This window comes from Anguilla anguilla, chromosome 3 (genome assembly GCF_013347855.1).
Source record: "Anguilla anguilla isolate fAngAng1 chromosome 3, fAngAng1.pri, whole genome shotgun sequence".
Lineage (NCBI taxonomy): Eukaryota > Metazoa > Chordata > Actinopteri > Anguilliformes > Anguillidae > Anguilla > Anguilla anguilla.
The window spans coordinates 27783959-27806917 of NC_049203.1; the positions used below are offsets into that span (position 1 = coordinate 27783959).

Below are 22959 nucleotides of genomic sequence, written 5' to 3' on the forward strand. Positions count from 1 at the left end.
GCTTCAGGCTTTATATGAAGCAGATATGACTTTTAAAATAAGATCATGCGCAAATGGTGATGATATGTAGAACTCTACTAAACAATTACAGGTGCCTTGGTGGGGGGAGGGGGTGTTTTGGTGGGGGTTACTTCCTTCTTTTGCTTCTTGCCAGACTTGAGAGGGTGGGAGCTGTCAGCAGAGTAACTAAATAAGTGATACAACATATTTACACCCTGCGGCGAACGGCTCCGAAGACCATCCACAGCAGCGAGGAGAGCGCGCTGAACAGAAGGTTAACTTGTCAGATTTCCAAAGTGTGCGATGAGAAGAGCTTCTTCCCTTCAATATCCTTTACGTTCATCCCACTTGGGGTTTGCCCCCTCTGCTCCACAATTGATTACCAATATCATCATGCATGGGAAGGTCTAATATATCCTTATTATGAGGTCTTCCATACATTACTTTATGAGGGAACACAATGCTTTTTGTGCGCTGTTTCAACAGCCCACTTCAGATGGAATGCTACACAGCCAGAACAAATGCTGTCTAATACGCTGTGCAAGTATTAAAACACATCTGCTGGTCCATATATTGCATGATCAATGCACGATAACATAACCAATACCTTTGAATGCCAGAGTTCAGGAAACAAATAACAATTGTCATTCAATCCAAAATGCTAATACAAATCTATCACAAGCCAGACTTAGCAAAATCAAACCTGCTGCTTAGTGTCTTGATAAACAGTCAAGCAGGTAAGCATCTACATATTAAATGAGTTTGTTATATGCACTGAAAACCAGGAAGTACCAAAAAGGCTCAACTCACAATTTTCTGGCTTTGCTTAATCCAAACATATTTGCTGATGACCCAAATTATGTCAATTATTCAGTTCAAGCATGCACACAGAATGTGTTATCTGTACAGTTTGCATGCCCAGTCATGGGAAAAAAGCATGTCATAATGCCAAGTCTACAGTAGCCTCCTCCATCACTGTCATGTGGAGAGATCCAGACTGTTGACTGTGGGAGGCTAATATCTACAGTTTGGGCCCACAGACAGGAAGCAATGACAGAGGCCTAGGCCTATAAATAAACCCAACGTTTTATTATCTAAATCTAGGCCAGGACTATAACAAAACCGTCTTTGTCTTAAAAACAGAAGCTCATCATTGGCACAGATGTCCCAGTAAACCACTTAATGAACTGTAACTTTACTCCATGATGAAGGTTCCAAGTGGAAGTGACTCACAGCAACTTAAAAAGCATGCTGTATCTGTATTATTCTCGTAATCCTGCTTAGATTTCCTGAAACACTTAAAAAGGGTACTGCCCTTAGGCATTTTGGAGCACCATAGTATGAAAAGTCTTTAATAGCTTAACACTTAAGTACTGACTACAATAATGATTATTATTTTGAATATCAAGGGTTTTAATAAGGGCCTCAGCATATCCACTATCTAATCTAGCACAAGGATAAAGAATTTGAAACTTAAAAAAAGGAGGTATTCATCTGCAGTATCTGCAGTATCTGTCAGATTACGGGGGGCAGGATGGGTTGATGAGGTCATGGGGGTTGGCAAGAGCCCTAACTAACTCCACCCATGACCCAACCCTTTTCCTCAGATATGTCACACTTGACTTGCCTTCATTAATAATAAAACATCAATGACCACAGTTAAAAAATGACAGAAACCACAGTGAGAAATTGCGGGTCTTTTCCTGTACCAGCTTCATCCCTTCCAAATGTACAGTATATTCAAATTATTTATGATTGTCACATCACATTTTAGATTTAATAATCATGCATCTGAGCACCCCATCTTGAAGGACACACTCTAATTGGCTTATTCCATGAGACCCATCTAGCAGATTCCAGGGAAACACAATGCAGTTTAATTGTTGAATTATATAATTGCAATTACATGGAAATAATCTTTTGTTTTGTTTAATTCTGGCAGGAAATGAATAATGTATAAAATGTCTGTTTTTATGCTATATATATGCACTAAATTAAGATTCAAATGACTTCCAATAGTTTAAGCTTCAGTGAGAGGTTTTGTTCGTCCTTTTTATTTTGCTTGTTTTCAATAAACAACCTACATTTTTCACTGAGATTTCATGGGAGAAAATGTTTACCAAACCCAACATAAGGATAGGAGGCACTGCTAAGGCAGCAAGAGGTTTCTTCACATATGGGACTGTGATGGAATCTTCTGTATCTTACCCTAAAGGCCCTCACATCCCAACCCCCCAATTCTGTGAGGACACAGCCGGCCTGATTGGCAGTGTAAGACTGTTGGTATCTGCGTCACAGGGGCTGGTGCAGCCAGAGCATGCGCATCACCCCCTCTCTCCATCGCAACGTCCAGCGGAGCAGCTGCACTCACACGAGGCCCGGGAGCACATCTCCGAGCTGTCAGTACTAGGCACGTCAGCGTGCTCATCAACCCAAGGAAAATGAACAAACCTCCCCCCCCCCCCTTCTCCCCGATTTAATGGTAGGTCCTGAGAAGGAGAGGAGCAGGAAGAGAAACCCCACAGAGTGAAAGGATCGATATTGACAGAGACGGCTAATCACGCGGCATCACCGGTCCTGCCTGAGCTTTCACAGACCCAAAATGAAATTGGTCTAATTTGCATCAAATTTACATTGTCATAATTAAATAAAACACAGAATATCTGCTCTAATGAGCATTATTATTCACTCGCTGCTCCTTGGTTGTTTATCCTAAATGGATATCATCTTTCAAATGTTTTTTACATTATTCATTTGCTTAGCAAACAAATAAATAAACACACACACACACACACACACACGCATGTAAACACACACACACACACACACACACACGCATGCACACACACACACACGCACACACACACTTCCAGGTGACTCATATTGAGTGCAGGCGTGTACAGCCTGTACCCATTTGTTCAGGTTGAATATTTCTGTATTTATCCCAGCTACTTGTTAGAATACATTACTCAAGGATAGTCAACTCTAGTGCTCTAATAGCTATACCACAAGACAGCATCCATTCCCATTGCTCACTTGTTTTTGACCTCTTTCAAATAATCCACCTTTATATAGCATGTAATGAAAGTATGTGATTTGAGACAATATAGCCTTGCCTCAGGGCAAGTCTTTATATATACAGTAGCCTATAGCAGATGTATATTAGACTAAGGCACTTCATGACGCAAACATGAGATTCACTAAAACAACTGGCCTGGCAAATATATATGTGGATACGCATAAATGCTAGAAGTACCAGAATTAAGGATTTGCAATTGCAACCTGTGTGTGCAACCCGAAAGCCCTTGGGGCTATTTCACACTTGGCAGAAATCCCCGGCAACAATTTCTGGGAAGGGAATGAACAGGGAGTTAATTTCTCTGATATTCGCAACATTCTCGCCTACATGCAAGTTTTTCCAGTAACACTGTTACACAATGTTGCGCATAAAATTTGTTTCTATTTACAGTTGATGGGAATAGCTAAAATCAGCACTCCCTGAGCAAATCACCACTTTTCTGTCAGTTTTGCAGTGTAAGAAGATCATTAAAAAAATCTTTCCTCAATAGTCACTGTAATGCCCAATGCGATGCCCGAATGCTATAAAACAAATTCATGTTAAGTTATTTACAGTCTACTTAATTTGTAAATCACAAGGTGCCAATAAAAAGTGAACAGGAGATGGGAGAGTGTGAGTGTGAGCGGACAAATGTACTGGAGTGTGATTTTCATAAACACCCCAACCAAAATTCTGGCAGCATTGGTGAAACAAGGTGCAATGCGGGTGAGCTCCAACATTAGTATTAGGACTGCCCGATACCTGGTTTTGGAGCAGAATGACCAGTTTTCAAATTATTTGTTGGTTACAGGGCCGATTTGTGGTCCGGGTCAGACAATAGGAATGACCGGTCTGAATAACTGATTGAATTTTGACCACTATTTTGTGATGAATTTCCGTCTCCCTCCCCGCCAAATATTTTGCCATTGGTTAGATGTCTAATCAACGTCATGGAGGTCCATATGACCTTGATCAGTGGGGCAGAAATGAACTTTTTGATGAGTACAAAACACTGAGCTATCACAGGTAGAAAAGTGGTTCCGTCATGACTCGACGTCAGCCTTGTAGGTCGACAAGACAAATTGTTTGAGGGATCCAAACCCTACCTACTCTCCCCGGTTCTGATAGCAAACCTTTTTTACTTATTTATTCAAATAATTATTTACTCAAAGTCCAAAAGCGAACAAGAGAGAAATCTCCTTTCTCAGAGTTGATTGGATGGTTTAGTCTGTGTAAAAAAAAGAGATCAATAGCAATGACACTATATGTAGGGTCTCCATGCAGATAAGTGCTTTCCATTGAGTTCAAAAATAAAGTTACACTATTATTTCCAGTGTTTTTCAGCCCCCACCTCTCTTGCTATGTATCACACATCGGTTGACAAGTTCTGCCCATCTAAGGTACAAATCCTTAGAGAATTCTGTCACACAACCCTACCCATCAGCCCTCAAATACCCGCAATATTATTGCATATGCACAAAATGCATGTGTGCCCATTGATAAATATGATAGAATGCAAATTTTCATTTTGGGAGCCATATTATTTTAGGATTTATTTCAAGACCAAATCACAGTATGGACAATTGGTCACATGGTTTATATCTGCTGATCTGAAGAGTCCTATCATATACAGGTCAGGTTCACAAAAAAGCAGCAACGATGTACCCTGCAGGGTCGCAGGCTTAAACCTCCAAGAGATCAGACATGTATAATCCCCCTTGAGCTGTCCTCAAAGATGATGCATTTAACATTGGCTTGGTGGCCCTGCTGGGCCATCTGCAGGTCTACAGATGGCTCAGGATGTTTGGGTCCCCGGCTAAAGAGTGCATACACACTTTCAATTACGGGTTAACCTGATATCATCTAGCTGTAACCTTCATCCGAAAGTCCACATGATAAGTGCATTCTCAGATCCCATGCATACTTTCATTCCAGAGTAAAACTAAAACGAAAAAACATCTTTGAAAATCAATTTTTAAAAGCTGCCACATGACCATATCATACAGCATTCTGGCATAATCAATCAGAGACAAACTCAAAGCCATGGACTCTTCCGCATCATTGGTCTTTGATAATCAGGGACTGGTGACTTTAGGTTGAATGGGATGGGAGCTGTTGCCCTTGTTATGATCCCCAGTCTCCGTGTCCCTGTTTGCCTATGGCCACTTTCACCAGACACCTCCTCCATGGGGGGGCGGTGTAAGCCTGGAATAGCCCCACCCCCCAGCAGCAGATGACCCTGATCTTGTTCCATTGTTGTCATGGTCAGCATGCCATTTCCTATAAAATTATTCCTCCCCCATTCCCTTATGGCATGAAATACTGCTGTCATATACTGTGTCAATGTCAATACATTGTGACACATTGGTTAGTACATTTGAATGGAGGCACTACAGATACATTTTCAATACATGCCTATATATATATACTATTATGTGTTAATTATTTCAGTATATATATCCCAATTTGGCATATTTTCCAAAATATTTTTTAAATGTATATTATGCATTTCAGTTCCTCATTTCACAAATACGCCAATTTTATGTGTTGTTGTCAATGGTTTCCACAGATAACAGATAATACCTCCAAAATGTTTTTTTTGTGTGAGAAAAGCTTTTTCATGTTAAAACCCTATGTGTAACACAAGTGTTTAACTGCTGGATCTTGCAAAAAGAACAATGGAAAAAGGACACGCATCCTTCCTGCCATTAATGGAATATCTTTAACTGTGATCAATTTTTTAATTGTTACTCCAAAAAACAATCAAAATGCAGAATGAATTGTTTCCCCTTAACCGACCCCGCCACCCCCACTCCCACTCACTGAATTCAGAATGTTTTGACTGTTATTGTTAAATTGTTAAACCTCTTTCACCTGAGAGATTGATGTGGGTTTTTACTGGAGATGTTGATTGGGGGAAACCTAAGCTGATCTGCTTGCTCAGGCCTGCCACTTTAAGAAATCTAATGCCACTGGAGCTGGGAACTGATGACCGCTGACCATGGAACAGAGCCATGATTTGGGAAAGTCGTGCATGTTTTTCGGTTTCTTTTGTGATGGTGCGCTGGAGGCGCCAGGTAATGACAGGAAAACAAATTCTTCAGTAAGGGGGAATTATTGCATAACATAACGAGCCCCAGCTTTTTGCACGAAAGCTTGTTTTTTTTCCCACACATCATTCGTGCCTGCTATTCACGCACATGGTCCAGACTAGTCAATTTTCCATTTGTCATCCCAGCCACAGCTTCCACCTCCCGCCCCCCCCCCCTGCCCCACCCACCCTCGCCTTTTGAAAGAAAAAAAAAAAAAAAAAACATTGGCAGTTAAACATAAACAAACAGCTCTGTTTTCCTGACAGCAATGGGGGAGTGAGAGGCGGGGTTTCCCCAAAACTGTGAAATTGTGCGGAGCATTATGCATCATATGTGTGAAGCCGTTGTGCCATAGTCACAGATCCTGGTGGTGCCAATTTTTTTCATGGTTGTTACAAATCTAAACAGCCACCTTGGCTGAGCCACAGTTTTCAGCTTGGGTGGAAACATTTGTTTGGTTACAGGTCATATTACAAACATTTATAAACTGTGATAGCTATGCTTTGAAAAAAAAAAAAAAAAAATCCATTAGATTTTCACAAGACTGTGTGAATAATTACTGAGGAGCACAATAGCATTGCAGCTATATTTGGATTTGGTGAATGTTTTAAAATTGAGACGCAAGGGTCTGTTGCGTCTCAATTTTTTTCTGGAAAGGTCTCCTAACAAAACATGCCAAAGGAAAGAGGCTGCTTGGCTGACCTCTAGGCCTCACTGGTATCAGGCCCTTCTGCTTTTAGAGAGGACAATTACTGTGAAATCCTGAATTTGAGAAAGTTGGATAAAAGGAAGAAAAACGTATCTTCTATCAACTTCATACCCTTCTGGAAGCACATCACCTTGTATAGTACAGGTCACCGACAATCGAATCCAGAGAAGGAACTGCTACAAATGAACACATTTATATATTCCTGAACATTCTGCACGTATAAATAGTGGGAGCAATGAAAATGTACACAGGTAAAGACGATAGCAAGCACTCCACTTTACTGAAATGTTTCTCCTTTTTACACAAAAATATCAATTGCAGAATTTTGCCCCCTTTTTCCTCACCTCTGGGAGACTGGACTGCTGCAAGGGTGGAGTGTAACAATTACAAAATAATTCTGGGATGTCTGGCCAAGAAGTACTGCAGGTTTGGCACAAGCAGAAAGTACACAGAAAAGCTGTTACTGCTTCACATAATGATGAAACAAATGTGAATACATGCACACACACACACACACAGACACACACACACACACACATACACGTACACACTCATGCATGCACATACATGCAAACACACACACAAACACACATACAGACACACTCATGCATGCACATACACGTGAACACATACACACACACACACACAAATTCACATGTGCACACAACTTAGCACTGGGCCCGTTTATAGGTCTGGCAATGGTGCAGAAGCTCATAGGAGGAGGAAGTGGAAATTGTTGGTAAACACCTTTCTGACTGCTCACGGAGCACAGATAGAGTGAGACGTTTGCCAGAAGAAGCACAGACAAACTTCAGACAAAGAAGCTCTTGAGGGACAATAATGGCCATGAGTACCTTCTACATAGGGGAGGTCTAACTGTGCTGTTGAAAGCACACTACCACAGATCTGCATGGGAGGATATGCTTCATTGGTAACCCAAAATAACCACACCCCTGATTATACCCAGTATGCAGCAGAAGCCACTTGTAGACTGCCTGGTGCATGGTGAAGTGAATCATTCATGAAACACGGGAACACAGATAGATCTATACAGTATATCAACCAATAAGCCTACTGCAACACTAGAAAACCAATGAAAAAGGCCTATCCTGACGTTTTTCATGCACACAGGTTAGGCCAGCTCTGCTGAGTGTTCCTTCATCATTGGAGGAAGAGATTACAGTTGTGGAACCTGGGACAAGCGATACGGTTACAAACTGCCCTGTATTAGCTGAGACATCTCGTATTTTAGACAAAAATAATTTAGGACACCCTTCTATCATGAGTTTTTTGGTCTTGTACACTTTGTAGGCCTATATCCATGTGCAGCTGTGCACACAGCGGCGGTCGAAACAAAGGTTTGCTTTCTCTGCAAATGCATAATTTTGGGTCATTTAGGTAGTACAAACTAGCCAAAGATAAATTCCGCACCAATTATACAGCCAGCTTAAGAGTCAAAATGACAAAAGAGACAGGCTTTCATTTTGCCTTTATCTTCCTGGAATGCATTCTTGGCTGTGGTATCAATGGAGATCAAAGCAAACAGGATTCCATCATCAAACTGTAAAAGTCACCTAATAATTTATTTTCTGAACAGTACGATAGAGTGGAAACATGGGGCTTAGTTTCCGGAAGCAAAAACTCACTTTTTACCTTGACAGTCGAACGTGAAATGCTGTTTGGGCATTTCCCAACCTAGGATGGGCATGAAACTCTGTGCTTGATATACCCAGTTCCTGTGGTATTCTTCTTAATGAACATTTCTCTTCTCTCAGTTTACAGATTAGTTGCTTTCCAGCCATAGTTAGTCCTCTGGCCTTCATGATGGTGTATGCTCTGACTCCAAATGCAATCTCCACAGATTAAAACTAAAACTAAAACCAAGACTAGACACTCACTACTCTTATGTGTGAACAATCCATGCAAAAAGAAACACCGGAACAACAGTTAACACTTGTCAGTCATCCATTAACTTACTTTTGCACAGCTGAAAATGGGGGGCCCAACACAAAAACATCTGTTTCAGTAAAATGGTAAAACATATGCATGTAAATACCATGAAATAAGCTGATTGTACTTTTAGCTCATTCATCCAAATGCCTTAAATATATAACAAAAAAAACAAATTTCACTCTGCAGTTACCATACTTTTGGAGGGCACTGCATGCATTAATTCACATTTAAGACCTACTGATTCGGGGGCTGCTGGGTAGCTCACATGGTTAAGACACGATGCTGTGGTGCGTGGATAAGGTCTCGGATCAAATCTGGACAATGGCAGTTCCAACCATAGAGTGATGCAGAGTGACAATTGCATTGCCCAAGGTTCAGTCAGCTAGGGGTCTGCGTTTCATTGCTATCCAGCGACGCCTCGCTCGCCCATAGACGGTATGTTAAAGCCGTATGTTAAAGGTCTTCCTCCGACTCAACTCTGTATCAGCTTGCCTGTGAAAGGAACTCCTGATTATTCTGACTATCCAGTGTGTCTCCTGAAGGTTGGGTGTTTAATTACTGTTTGACATCAATAAATATTCAGTTTTCTCACTCTTCCTCTCAGAGTAGGGCTCAGAGGGAGTAGCACAGAGAAGGTGACATTTTAATGTATTTCACATACAGCAGGTTTCCTATTCTGACAGATTTGGTTAACTTATAATAGGCAATTGCTATAATGACATGTACATATATTGAGGATATTGCAGTTCAAATCTAGGACTACTAAACTGTAAGTCGTCTTCTTTCCACATTGGAAAACTCCAGAATACAATTTCCTATTCGCTGAAGACGCCATTAGCTTAAAGTGTTGAGATCAAGTTGGACGTGGGAGGGGAGGTTTTCCTACCGATAGTTCCTTGAAATGAAACCACATCAATATGACTGCTGGACTTTTTATTGTCTACAAAACAAGCAGTGCCTCTGTGCCAGTTACCTTTCCTCTCTTATTCCCTCTTTCTTTTTGAACCATTATAACATTTGCAATCATATACAATTTTCAAAATAATTCCCTTTCCAGGAAAACGCCCACAGTGAATTTGTCACCACATCTGATCACACTGCTGTCCTCTTAATGACTTAATAATCTGGATGCGGCAAAAGGGTTTTTTTCCTGCCCTATCCTTATCCACTTTGATCTCTTCTCTGTTGCACAATGGTTGGTTGCCTGGGAAAAAAGCTAGCCCAGATCCCGGGCTCCTCCACAGGAAACATGCGCCAGTCCGCCGCGACTCCCTCGCACGGAAACCACACTGACTTCTCATCTCATTTGAGGGTAATCCCCTTAAAAACATACAGACGGCTATGGAGGCTTATTGACCACAAACTCTCTCTAAGAGCCTAAAACAACTGAAAGTCATCAAAAAAAGCACAATTTAACCAAACAAACAGCGCCCACAGAACTGGTTCAACGTGATGAAAAAAGGAAACCAGGTCCATGAAATTGTTTATATTGTGGACTTAATCTACTGTCATCTGCATACTTATTAGACAATTTGATATGGCTTTTAAAAATAACATGAAAAGCTCAAAATTCAACTCAACTGAACTGCGATGAAATTGTTCACATTGTGTACTGGATTTATGACAATTCAATTCAGACAAACAGTAAACTATTTGGATGTGGATATAAAAAACAGGTCTGACAGATTTACCAGTAAAAGGATCCATACTGATTCAGCAAAATAATTTGATGACTTTCAACTTGCCACCAGTAATTAAGTACTGGACTTTGATTTTAGGTTTGAATCGTAAGTAAGGCACTGTACAGTAGTTAACCTTTCCTACCATGCAAGCACCTGTCAGACCACTGTCGGCAAGCCAGTGTTTGGCAAATCAGTACTGCAGTCTGTATTTTACATTCTTTTAATGGTTGATCCTTACCTTGCCTGCTTTGCCAATTGTCAATTAGTGAACAGCTACAGAGTCAATTTGCAAAATGCCAATGGATTGACAGCTGTACTGACGGCAGGTCGCTAGTGGGCCATTTTATGGGTCCCTTTGCCCTGGCTACATACTTTAATGGCTACATCTGCTAAAGCTTCCACATAACTGACACACTGAAAAATTCTCTCCATTGTTATGATTGCAATTGTGTTTTACTGGATTTTCCTAGGATGTCAGGGGTGGTTTCTGCTGACAACGGCCAGATTCGTGTGACTCTCAGTAAGGAAACACAATCCTTTCCTGCTGAGTGTCCCTTCATTCTCTTGAATATTAAGGACATTGAGTCTCAGCAGAGGTTCAAAACCAAGAGCAGAAAAAAATCTGCTTTAAATTTGTAAGTCTACTTAAATGTCAAAGGGTAAAATTCAGGAACTTATTATGTATACTGGTTTGGTGGTAACTGCCACAAAACTTCACAAACTCCAAAACAGCTGGTGTAGCAGATGCAGAACACACACCCAACCATTCTTTGGTACGAATGATATGACTGCGTGGGTAGCAAAAGGGGGGCCTAGCATCTGAAAACACCAACGCCACCCTCTTGACTGAACTGAAAGTCTGCAGATGACATCATCACAGTCCTATATTTGTTACAGACAATTGACCACACCACAATTTTAGATCATCTCTGGTTTATTTACCTGCATTGTGGATAGTAAAGGATAAACCACACACTGCAAATTAAAATATTTACTGGCAAGATAATAATTCTGGTACTTTGCAAAAGATTGGAGGCTTTAGCAGATGACCTAATCCAGATTGACATACGCAGCTTCCTTTTCTTTTAAAATACTTTTTTTATTTATTTACAAACAATCAATACACACAGCTGGATATATACTAAAGCAATTCAGATTTCTGGTTACCTTGCTTTGCTGAAGAGTACAATAACAGTAGCCCACCTCAGAATATATGTTTCAAGGCCAGTGCCCTAATTATTATACTACACTGCTGCCAGGCCCAGAAGCAATTGGTGGGAGGGATTCTGGCAGTTGCGATAATCGAATACCCAGGTACCCAATCACACAAAGAAGTATTACATACTCATATTACATTACATATAAAATATGCTGATGGAAGGTGTGCCTAAGGTTGTCTACTGTGCTGTGGGACTGTTTGTTTCAGCCTGTGGACCTACAGGGGAGTAAGTCAGTCTATGTCAGTCGGATTATTTTTTATATCCCCCCCCCCCTCCCAGACAGGTACTATATACAAAAACACTGCACAAGTTGTAGTCAACGGCATATCACAGAACGAGGAATCATGACATTCAGTTAATAATTAGCAAAAAAGAATTACATGAAAATCAGCAAACCATGAACTGCCTAACGACTGAGATCACTGCAGTGAAGTGCAGTGGAGAAGCAGTCATGCATTTTTTATTGCGAGCTGTTTTTTACCATGCCGTCTGCTTTGGGACGCACTCTCCCCACAACTGAGGCTGTGGGCGAGGTAAGTGCAAGGCTGAATTAGAATAAGACAAGGTGCATAAGGGCTTTAAAATATGAGACAGAGGAAGAAGCTGAGGGACAGACAGACAGACGGAAGGACCTTAAGTCGCTGGCACACTGACCTTGGCACTTCAGCCCAGGCAAGCCTGGGGATATCAACTGCAGCGGGGGTGTCTCATAATATTTTGAGCATAAAAATCACATCAGACCAGAAAAAAACAACATTTTGGCTGCACACAGGAATTGCGCTTAAAAACATATAGCACTTTGGGGGTAACTGCTTCAACCAGTAATGAATTGCATTGTCAACATACACTGCCAAGCCTGAAGAAATGCATTTAAAATTACACCAAAGGTGGTGCTATGAGAACTTCGGGGGAGGGAGGGGGGGAGTGTTTGGCTGAATAAATTAACCAGGAGAATTAGTCTGGTTCATTTTTCAAATACATACTGTCACTGCCTAGAAAACTTAACATTTATTTCAAGCTCCAGTTAATTTACACATTCAATGATAATTACGCAGTAAACGGACATGTTCTTTCCTCACAGAACAGCCTGATAAATCAAATGCGGATTGGTTGATTTATGTACTTGACTGCATAGTACTGCGCAATACTTTGATCATGCTGACATCACAGCCAGGGCCAAGACTTTCATCTTCCACTCTCAGAAGAGAAATTGAAAATATACAAAGCCATCCTAATGAGAGAAACTAGGGCTGTGTTTAAGATGAAAGCCGACGGTTCGGCGACACGATCTTTGAGGAAAGAACTGAGAGCCATTGTCTAAAAACCTGCTAAAAACGTGCGTTGTAAATCTTACATAGTCTACCGCGTCTTTTTGCTATGACGTATGCTGTTAAAGAACATTCTGCTCAGGAGCAAGAATTCTCTGAGAGACTGGTCAAAAAGAGTCCCACCCAGTACACAGCTCAGTCTTCTTAACCTTGAAAGTTCTGGCTTGCTGCTGTTGACCAAAACATTCCAATGTGAAGCATGTTCTGAAAATGTATTAAGGGGTGTGGGCAAGGACGAAACAGGGATGTTATGTACTGTCATATAGTGCCAGAGACTTATGTTACAAACCTGAGACTTCCATAGTAAAGAATGAGGAGGAATGCAGGAGCTCACTACCTGGTGTATCTAAAGAATCTGTGGCCAGCACAGGAGATGGCTGAGTTATGAGTTATTTGCTTCTGAAGGCAGAGACTGCCAGTGGGTGGAAGCCGTTCCTCCCATATCCCATCTTCCCTCACTGTCTGAACAATCGGGGGGCCTGACGCTGGCCGTGGAGACAGGAGACGCCTCATCAGGCACCGCTGGCACAACAAAAAGACCTCTATCCTGCCGGCGCAGATCCACAGCCTTTACAGCCATCCCAGAATTTCTGGCCTATGACATCAGCAGGATCTGAACCACAGTGGGGGAGGGGTGTTGGGTAGGGTGGCATCTGTGATAAATGAAATTATCTTCTCCTTGTTTATATTGAATCCAAGTAATGCATAATGAACAATATATTTCACAGCAAAATATTCTCAATGGCATTACTCTATGTATTAAATATGTATGGGAAGCTATTCATAAATTTGAGAAACTGTTAAAACTGTACAAAGCTAAATAATCTAAATAATAATCTACAGAACAACAATGAGGATCTATTTATCTACATGCTGCAATATCTGAAAGCAAGTTGCAATGTCTTCATTTTATTTTATTTCAATATATTGCAGTATATTCCATTTATTTAAGGCGTTTCTGTGAGGGAGTTTATATAAACGCAGGGTTCTTTCACTCTTTCACAGCTTTTGCTCTGGATAAGGGGGTCTGCTAAATAGAAAATTTGAGAAAGCATTTTAAGCAGATGCCCCAGCTGTATGTGCCGCTGTACTTCGCCAGGTTAGCTCCTATAGGATGTTTGCTTGCTGTAGCTCAGCAGGTGGGCTCAGAAGTCCGGTGTGGTTTTGGCAGCCTGCAGGAGTCATTAAACTGACGCGTCATTGCGGTTCTCCCAGAGGATCCTTAAATGTCATCTTGTGTACTGCCGATGAGCACAAATATCCCGTCTGCAGAGCGAGCCTCACACACCCCCCTCCCCCTTCTTCCCTCCCTGCCTCCAGTTCCAACAGCGGTAACATGAAAAAAGCAAAGCCCTGATCAGGTTGTGTAAGACAACTGCAGGTGGTGGGAGCCTGTCCAAAACTGGAGGAAATCCAGGATTTCTCTGGGATTGGATTCCTAAATCAGTCTCTGGTTGCTGGTTGGCCCAGGAGAGCCGACGGCTGGGCAGGGCATCAGAAGGAGACCACTAGCTGGTGGGGTCAAACACCTTCTACTGCTAAGTGCGGTCAAACTACCAGGGTATGAATGACCGCTGTTTCACTGTCTCATGTTCATACAGATGCTTGCAGCTAGTAATTTCACAGAAATGGAAAGATGTGCAGTGCATGCCATTGGGTATATTGTGTGGCCGGAGACTGAAACCCTCCCAGTTCAGAACTGGCTAATAGATTACAAAATCACTGACAATTATGAAGAAACAGGCCTACAAAACAGCAGTATAAATTCTGTTCACTACATCAGTTCAGAGGACAGGCTTGAGGCCAGAACCAGTCTGATGCTAATAGAGAAGACTCAGGAAGAGGAGCAAAGACAGAAGAGGAAGCAGTGTCTCTCCTGCCAAGTAACAGAGATGGAAAGCAGTGTCCAAACAATTAGGCACACAGTGATGCAGTCTGGTGTTCCTGCAATCTGGTAATCTTCATAACATTGAACATCCTGGCAAACTGTGCGTAAATCAAAAGTGTAAGTGTACACAGCCATGTCTGGTCTTACAGCTGTGAAAACATGAGTAGGAAAATAGGGCATTGTGAGTAACAGCATACACAGTGAAGTTCTCTGAATTAATTGAACTCTAATGCCTCCCATACGACTTCTAGATGACTTCTAAGTAAAATTTTACGCACTTTCACATTTAACAACAATCTGTCCTAAATCGTGGGTTTTCAGTCCTAGAGGTCCACACATCTTAAGATACTGCAAAGACTGGGAATCTTGCAGTTTCACACATTTATAAGATTCCAACAGGATTATTTTTGAGATTTTTAATCCTAGTCCTCCTCTTCCTGTCGGAAACTCACTACCCGTGTGTTGATGCCAGACAAAAGCCCTGTCCGGACTGGATTAGTTTAATTAGGGGAGGTCAGATGCTGTAATTTTCACCAGTGTAATTCACATCTGGAACAACCATGTCAGTGAATTTTACTGGGCACGCAAAGAATAATTCCAGCTGAAAAACCTACTGAGATTCAAAAAAAGAAAAACTCCAAGATTCTATGATAATTCTATTACTGTCTGGGCCAACATGCCAATATTTGATGTGAATTACAACCATTTTGGGTACATTTTTATAATATGTCCCATTTCTGGCTTTGTGTAGAGTATTTGTATATATATATATATATATATATATATATATATATATATAGTTCAGCATATGTCATAAATCTAAAAAACTTATTTTGTTTCGTTATAATGTTATGGATGTGTTGTTCAGTTTTTTGTTTTTTTTATTTCAGGAAGAATACACCTAGTAATAAAGGCAAAGGCGTTTTTGTGCAGATCGGCCATTGAAATCGCTGATGTGCAATGATAAAAATAGGTACATTACCGATGCTGTCCTGCAATATAAATGCCGCCTGGACAGTGCTAAAGACAACGCACCTATTGGCTGTTGGTAGTGTATAATTATAAATTGTGTCGTTGACCATCACAAACCTTTTGAACTAAGGCTAACGACTTAAGGCAATATTAAACATGTTTGATTTTGTCATAACAGTAAAGACGAGAAAAAGACTGTCACAAACTCAGCCAGAGCAGTCTCAATACAATCTCACACAAATCGTGAATTGTGACGGGGGGCGCGCATCGACTGAGGTAAAACTGGAAAGATTTACCATGACTCCTAAGAAATCGCTTAAAATATCATCTAGTGGAAGGCCAGCATTAAACATAATGCAAAATCATGAATGAAAGAAACAAAATGCAACATCACAAATAAAAAAATTTAAGTTTAGCAGCATGGCCAACATTACAGATCCTCCTGTCCGAAAGTCAATTATAACTGCACCCTTCCACCTGCTCACCGTGTAGCATTCTAAAAATACGGCAGTAAGGAGAATTTGGTTACTAGCCCCCCACCTCCCCCATCTCGCAGCGCATTACTTGGACGTACGGGTCTTGCTGTGAAAATCAAAGTGCATTAAACATTAAAAGTACTGTAGAAGAAGATTGACTGTAAAGGAGAAAGTAGGGCACACCGTTAAGAAGCAGGAATCTGTCAGCTACACAGGCTTAGGCAAATTATGTTTTTCACAGCATGGCTTCTTTTCAAAACTACATAATCTGAAAAGTGTGGGTATTTGGCCTATGTTTGTGAGGCAAGGAGGTTAAGCAGAACCTAACATCAAGGGTGACAACAACTGGCTTCTGAGGGGTGGCCGCCAAACTGCCAGATTTTCCCCAAAGTCCCCATCTTTAATTGACTCCCATACAAGTTTTTGAGATGGCACATTTAGTTACATTTAATAGAGCTTCTTATCTTACTTTTATAATTTTCAGAAGCAATTCAGGTTATACCGTTGGATCGAATGAGGGTACAGAGAGTTCACGTGAACTCTCCCAGAAGATGGACAGAGTGTATTCCTGCTGGGTTCAGGTATGCAGAATGTGACAGTTCAGTGCAGGCGGAGTTAAGAGCTAAGGTACACATAATTCTGACCGAACAAATCATGTACTCACTTTAAAAACTTCCTGCATTTGGGGGAATTTTCAAAACTTCTGTCAAAGCTTAGGAATGTTATACTGGCCTGGATGCTGTATAAAAACTAGCTGGTGAATATTTTAGTTGTATATGTTGCAGGTGCGTCTGTTCTCCTTGCATCTTCTCCTCCTTTTGGGATGTGGGTCACAGTCACAGAGCCACCTCACAGGCTAGCATTATGAAAGTAGAACACTTACGTGCTTCATAAAGTCAATGTCCCAGCCAGCAAACCCTGAGCACCCACTTGCCACCTGCCCACCAGTATATTGTGAATTGGCACTGCAGCAGTCCACTAGCAGACAGTACAGATGAAGGTGAAGTAGTCAAGATGAGGATCAGCAGAATCAGAAGAATGAAAATCATTGGTCAATGGTCTTGGCAGAGCAATGGAAGACTGCTGGAATGAAAGCATTGGTGGATAATAAGGAGATGAAGTAAACCTGAAGTGAACCAGAAAACCAAACCTGGCCACACCTGATGTCCACAGACTGTGTACACTATCTGGCTGGAGGACTCGCATAGCTGGAGAAGGAGTGGGGTGATAAAATGCTACATTGTGTTGTCACTTTTGTCTTTAAGACATATATTTTTAATCACAACATGGAGTGATACAGTTACATTATATTTTAACTTGTCCATTTCTTTGTCAAAACTGCACAAAAGCTGACTACCTCATCGAATATTGCTTATTTGTTTCCTTTTTTCCTTTTACCTCTTTTTTTATAATTCACTCTGGAACAATTCACTCATTCCTTCCCACATCACTCTTGGCTTTTTGCTGTGAATTTTTTTTTCTCCATAATGTCTTCTGCACAGATTCCTACCACAATCCTTTGCCTCCTGAGGAAGCTGGAATTATAACTCACTTAAAACTAGAAATACCGCCTCGCAGTTGTATGCCTCCGCCAACCAGTAGCCAGTTTGGATATAAAATGTCATCACTTTATCATTTTATCCTATTAAACATTTGTGTGAAACTTTGTCATAATTAGCGTATTAATTCTTGGGTAAAACAACGTGTTTTGTGAGGTCACAGTGACCTTGACCTTTGACCACCAAAATGTAATCAGTTCATCCTTGAGTCCAAGTGGACGTTTGTGCCAAATTTGAAGAAATTCCCTCAAGGCGTTCCTGAGATATCGCGTTCACGAGAATTGGGACGGACGGACAGACGGACAACTCGAAAACATAATGGCCGGAGGCATAAAAATAGTTTCCTGCCAACTACATGGGAGGCCACTACAATGAGAAACCCTGAACTTCCTCACATCCAGTGTCTCAGTCTGCCTGCCTAAATTGTGAACTCTTTAACTGATCAGTCCTCTCACAGCCATCCAGGTTGATAACAGTCAATGATTACAATGCTCATGTTTAATGGCACTCCTTGGAATGGCACAAATGGAGATGGAAATTCTCAGCAAGAATGTTTTGACCATGTCAGAATATGTCACCCCTACCAGTTGTTTTCCAAGGATTCATATGCATGCATCAGGTTTTTTCGGTGGAAAAAGTCATTTTTTCATCCCATGTAATGTCATTTTTGTAAACTCCACGGGCAAAGTAAATGGTTTTAGAGAAGATAAGAGTGTAGAGGTAAAGTTAATTATAAGATCTCATGAATTAGGGATTTGTCAGAGGGGAGCTGAGGTACTGGGTAGACTTACTGCAGGTGGACTGGGCAAGAACTCACAAGGCTGGGTGGAAAAGGGTTTTAGAGCTCCAAACTCCATTAAACCTGACTCCTCTCAGCCATGCAACTATCTTGACCTCCTGCTCTGTGATCCAAGATCCAAATAAGGAAGATGCTGAGCTCTCCAAGAAAACAATCTAGTCACTAAACTGAAAGACTGAATAAGACATTAAAAAAGGTGTGGTGGTGGAGGTGGGTGGGGGGAGGTTCTGGGCGTGTAAAGATATTTGAAGCTGAAAGGTAAAGGATTTAATAATAGCATAGAGAAAGAAGAGAGCATATAATCACAGGTTTTTATATACTTCCCATTTTAGCACTGAAATTTGTGGGAGTCAAAAGGCCTCTGCTGATGGGCACCAAACAGGAAGAAAATCTTTGATGTGAAGCCATAACAGTGATTTTTTTGGAGGAAATGAGATGGTAGTATGGTAGACCTGCTCATGGTCTTCTTCATAACAAGCATTTATATAAAATCAAGCTTTGGGTTTTACATTCCTGGGCTTGGGTGTAACCAAAGAAAGAACTGCCAGGTGACTTGGTAAAATAATGGCCTGACAATCAGGATAAAATCAACACAAAGAAAACAAATTTTTCAGGTGTGTTACATAACATAGCTAGTTTAAAACAGCACTGTGAAAAAACAGGTGAGCAATCAGCAGATGTACCACTGCAAACCACTCCAAGCAATAGCTAACTGAAGATCAAGTCTCTTCTTCTGGAAAACCAGCAATATACTGCAGTCAGTAAATAAAACTAGTCTTGAAAGGAAGACCAATAAAGCCCTCCTAGAGACCAGTCAGGGAGGCTAATGGATTATTTTATTGCTTTCTCCAAGCGACCACCAGGAACCTCCATTATGTCTGATCTGAAACCAGCTTCCAGGGGTCTTGCATCCCCACAAGGTCAATTATTTCTTTCTCCTTCATTAACTAGCTTTATCCTAGGTTAAGGCCCCTGCTCTAATCCATTCAATGTCACATGCTTCCCTTTATCCCACCATTCAGAACAAATACCTCAGACGAGGGAACACAGACATCCCACGAGTGAGCACTTCCTAAGTCTTCCCACTTCTAAAGAGTGGAACATCAGGAGTTCTACAACACAGTGATGATTATAAAGACTAACCATGGAGGCAGTATTTAGCTGTTAAATATAGGAAAAGGTTGTTTGCAGGCTACCAAGATTTTGTGTATAAACTGTCATGTGAAATAGTCATTTAATTAAATTGGAACCCAACACATCAAAGGCTAGTGCATTTTTATTCATTAATAAAGTATTTCATGCATTTTCTCTCTCATTGTGGTATAGTAAATCGACTGTTGTCTATTTTGACATATGCAGCTCTGACCTAAATTTAGAGGACATTCTAAGCCTTGCAAAGACTTGCGGGATATGGTCTGGCATTTATGTGGATTTAATAGACTCCAACAGAGGGAACAAAAGCAAAGGCTAGAGTGGTTGATGACAGTCCCACTTCTTGCCTTAAACGGATTGACAAAATGATTAAGTTGGTAGCCATCTTGGTTCTACGTCTCAATGGAGATTTCCCATGATAAATGAGTGCAAGTAAACAAACCCTGGGAGAATGCAGACCTGGGCCCATATTCATTAGGCATCTCATAGCAGGACCACTAACTTAGCATCAGACTTCCTCTGTCCATATCTGAGCCTTATCCATTATGAGCTAAAAGCCTAACTTGATCCTAGATCAGTTTAGGTCTGGTGCTCTACGAACATAGGCCCTGAGTAGTCTTCATGGTAGGGGTCCTGCTTTTTTCCTTTTTGGGGGGAATAATGTGAGGTTGGGCCATCTAAGCCTGGGCTGCTGGTCCTGGAGAGAGTAGACAACTGCAGTTGTACTCCAAAACACATGGTGTTGCCAGTTGTTTTCACATTGCATACTACAGCTAAGCTCACATCAACCACCTGGAGTTGCTACAGAGCGGTGAAATATGGACCCCTATCCAAACAAACCTTCCCATACCCTGGGTGATGCAATCGGCAATTGTGCATCACCCTATGGAGCTACCAGTCACAGTCGGCACTGGCACGGTCCGGGTTCAATCATCCATGCGCCACAGCATGAAGCCTTAACCATTCGTGCCTTAATCAAGGCTCTCAGTGGTTTTACAAAAACAGAATTTAACCTTTGCATCAACAACCCTGTGCTCAAAGACCTCTCATCTAACGTTTGAACAAACAAGAAGTAGAGGTTTCCTAGGCCCAAAGTTCCAGATATACAGTAGCAAGGATGTCTTAAATTAGAAGAGTTCAGACACAGAAACTGCTAATTCCAGTCAAGAAAATTGATGAAGGACATCCATAGGACATACCGAATAATTATGTCACCATGCTTATTATCAGGTTCCTCTATCTACAAAAATGCACAATTTCTAACTTGCTTAAAAGCCTGCAATGGGACTCTAAAGGCTTCTCACAAAGGATTTGGAACACATGTAACTACAATTCCATTTATATGTACATTATAAGTCCAGGTGTGTCATAGCCATATCTTCAAGGGACACAGATTCATTAGTGGCCGCACTGTGGTTCACTGGTCCAGACATGCCTCTCCACAGCCCTGAGCAGAAATACAACTGCATGTGAATGCACTTGCTTTCCGTTGCCTGCAGTTCCCACTGGAACTCAAATGGCTCACACACGTCTTCTCTTCTTAGCTTAGCCATTCATCAGCAAGACAACCCAAACTTTCTTTTCCACCCCATCCCTTTTACAAACAAGCACACACATTCCCACCCGCTATTCCACACACCACCTTTGCCACTCTCCCTAATTATTCCAACCATTGGGCCCATTTCCAAAGCATGTGTGGAGAGCGTGGCTCACTGCTCCTAGGGGTGTAGGCATTTTGTGGTTTTCCAAATGTAATTTCACTGGCTTTCTGGACTTCTTTTGACCTGACTGAACAGCTCACTGGAAACCACATGAATTGGAAGTGAGAGGAACCAGCCAAATAAAAATAAGGTGTGGTGGCCTTCCCAATTGTTTCAGGCATAGCACAAGCAGTTACAGTGCGGGAGAGAAGCTCTGAAGGATAATCGGCACCCCTGCACTCCAGAGGTCTCACTCCAAAACAAAAACCCGATCATCATCCCTGCCTGAAATCATTGTTCTGTACATTGTAAGTATTGTTTTGAAAGTTGGGCAATGGAGGTGGGGACTAAGGGGGGGGGGGGTTGGGGGGTGAGGATGAGAGTGGGTCGTCCCTGAAATGGCTCTATAATTAGGGGCAACTCTTCATCAATGCATACCCGCCCACCCCAGTGCAAGTTTGTGTTGTGCGTGTGTGTGCTTGTGCATGTGTGTGTGTGTGAGAGAGAGAGAGAGAGAGAGACAGAGAGAGAGAGTGACAGATTATAACAACATGTGTTCTAAAATTGGGTTAATCTCTGTGTGTTGCATCAGGCGGTCTTTTCAGGACTGGTGTGCAGCATATGCACCATATGCACAGATCCTGCCCTGTGGAACACCGTCAAGCCTCACCTCTGATTGGACCATTCCTTTAAGCCTTACTTCTGATTGGACCCCAGAAAATGCACATGTTTTGGCAGACATGCAGACAATGCCTTGACACAAGCCTTAAACATCTCTCACAAATGCAGGGGGGGTGGGGGGTGGTGGGGGCTGGCAGGCCCGAAGGGGTCCCGGGATATGGGGTGTAAACAAAAATAAATTTTAAAAATCTGGGGGACGCCCTTCTAATATATTTTATCCCAGGCCTAAGAATTCATAGCTGCAACCCTGAACAGCCTTTGAACGACAATAGAGATGCACATGATAAAATGATCTCAACAGAGATAAGCTGTGTTAAATAAGTTAAATAAAGGCGTATACATTCATTTTATACAGAATTTAAAATCCCCTGACATAATGCAGACTGCCGCATAGAAATGTTTTGTACATGTAGTAATTCTAGTTGTTGATACTGTATATCAAACACTATCATAGAAAACCAGCAAACCTATAAAGGAGATAATTTTGGTATGATGTATTTGTTTTAATGCCATTATCTCACCTCCTGTAATAGCTGGATTAGCACAATGTCACATGCAGACATCTGAGTTCATTGGCTCTCCGTAGTTAATATTTGCACAAAAGTAAAATAACGACAGTGATGTTTTACCATGAAGGATGTTTGCCATCCTGAATGATGGACTCTAACTAACCACTTTTTAACAATTAAT

General features: G+C 41.4%; 1 protein-coding gene across 12 annotated transcripts in view; it reads right to left on the reverse strand.

Annotated features, from left to right (window-relative positions):
- Positions 1 to 22959, reverse strand: part of LOC118223890 (Nance-Horan syndrome protein-like) — a 122167-nt gene that overhangs the window by 88582 nt on the left and 10626 nt on the right. The window lies entirely within an intron of this gene.